Here is a 1,966-nt window from a genome sequence, read left to right as displayed (position 1 = left end):
ATTCGGCTCCACGAATGGAAATCAGCCCTCTAAATTCAACCCCGTAGAGTCGGCGCCAGCCAATAAAGTGCGCGGGCTCAGGCCACGTGAGAGTAGCGGGGCGGTGCTCTGGCGGCCCCGGGATCTCTATGGTTTTCGCGGCTCGCTAGAGGGCGTGTGGTCCACTGGAGGACTCCCTACATTCTTCCTCCATTACCTCACTGCCTCCGGTGGCTGCTGGGATACTGGAGGACTCGGGTCCCGGCTCGACTCAGTCCTCCAGCTGCCCGGGGAATACCTCTAGCAGTTCTTCCCTGCCGCCACCGCCGCCCCGTCGCTTCCTCCTCCGCCCGCCCGCCGGCCTCCTTCGCCCCGCCCCGTCCGCGCCGCACGTCCGGCCCGCTCGCGGGCCCGCTTCTCTCGGGAGCCCCCACCCAGGCGCATGGCTCCATGAAGCAGGAGGAGAAGGCAGAGCGCGAGAGGTCCCGTCCACCCCAGCTGCGTCTGGGCCAGGAGAAAAGGTGGGAAACTCGGGCTGCGCCGCGCCCTCCTCCTCCTCCTTCCCCGCCGGGCCCGGCCTCCCTCGGGCGGTGTCGGGCCTCCTCACCCCAGGGCGAGCGGAGGGGCCCGGGACGGGGTCTCTGGGGTCAGCAGCGAGGGTCCCGGGGCAGCGTGGGGGAGGGGCTGCCGGGTGGCGGGGGAAGAAGGAGGGCGGGGCCTGCGGGCCGCGTGTCCCCACGGAGGGCAGGGGGGTCGGGAGGCATTGCTGGGGAGGGGTAGGCGGACGCCCCTGCCCTGGGCCGCGAGGTGAGGTGAGGCAAGGCCAGGCGAGGCTCCAGCTCCTTTCTGCACGCCCTCCAGGAAACGGTCTCGGGTCTATGTAAAGTTTGGTGGTCTCCGGCGCCGCCTGGCGGCCCCCACCCACTGTCCCGCCGCCCCCTCCCCCGCCCGGCGTCTGGATTCCACCCCCGCGGCTCGGCCCTCGCTGCCCTACCCGTCGCTCTGGCGTCTCCCCACCCCCCCCCCCACCCGGGTCCCGTACTCTCCTTCCCTACCCCTTTTTTTTCTTACCGAATTTCACCTTTCTCTCTGCCTACTTTGCCCCCTCTTGCTCCGGCCTCTTCTTCCCCACTCTGTCTCGTCCTTTTCTTGCCTAACTCTTTTCACGCGCACGCTTTTTCTCTTCTTCCTCTTCTCTTTTTTTCCCAGCCCCACCCTCACTCTCTGCTTCCTTATCCACCCATAGCCCCATTTCCATTACTTCTCCACCTTAAACTCTTTGGGTTTTATGCCTTTCTCTCCCTCCCAGCCTGTGGGTTTTGCCCTTCATTCCTTGCCCTCCTCCCTTCCCTGTCCTGATCTGAACTCCTCACTTTGCCACACTCCCTTACCCTTATCCCTCTGGGCCTATCCTCTTTCACTGTCCTCTCCTTGGATAGTGTGGGTGGGGCTTGGAGTCTCCTGTTTACATCTTTGGGAATAGCTTAATACTCTACTACTGGGGGGGGGGGAGTTGTTGAAGAGATTATGAAGAGATCTATGCAAAATTAATAGTAAGGATGGATGACTCTTACCAACAATTATCATCTCTACCTGGGGTGACAAGATGGCCTGTCCTCAGGACCCTGGCATGCTGTCCAGTAATTCTTCAGCACCATCTTTGCAGAGGATTTGGGAATATGCTTGTATTCTGAAACCAGTGGAGAGCCTTGAAATGGTATATCTTGGCCTGAGAGCAAGTTTTGATCTAAATTAGTGGTGGAGGAAGTTTTAATGTGTGTCTCATGTTCAGGTTCAATAAAACCTTTGATCCTCAGTGTCCTCCCTTCTTGGTGATGACGCCAAGGATGAGGTGATTCAGTGCATGGGACTGCCATTGCTACCTTATATTTAGATTTTGAAATGTTTTGTAGTAGGGAGAGCCTGCTTCTAGCTGTTGTTTTCTTTCTTTCTTTCTTTCTTTCTTTCTTTCTTTCTTTCTTTCTTT

General features: G+C 59.1%; 1 protein-coding gene across 1 annotated transcript in view; it reads left to right on the top strand.

Moving 5' to 3' along the window:
• Window positions 1-211: 211 nt before the first annotated feature.
• The window catches only part of AMMECR1L (AMMECR1 like), a 23,214-nt gene continuing 21,459 nt past the window's right edge, over window positions 212-1,966 (top strand). Inside the window, exon 1 of the mRNA XM_035008286.1 lies at window positions 212-500. The gene's annotated coding sequence lies outside the window, so the exon portion shown is untranslated. The remainder of the gene's footprint in view (window positions 501-1,966) is intronic.

Source organism: Mirounga leonina, unplaced genomic scaffold, assembly GCF_011800145.1.
Source record: "Mirounga leonina isolate KUSES-001 unplaced genomic scaffold, KU_Mleo_1.0 Mir_151, whole genome shotgun sequence".
NCBI classification, from domain to species: domain Eukaryota; kingdom Metazoa; phylum Chordata; class Mammalia; order Carnivora; family Phocidae; genus Mirounga; species Mirounga leonina.
The sequence above is the reverse complement of the archived record's forward strand: the minus strand, read 5'-3'. Positions and strand labels throughout refer to the sequence as shown.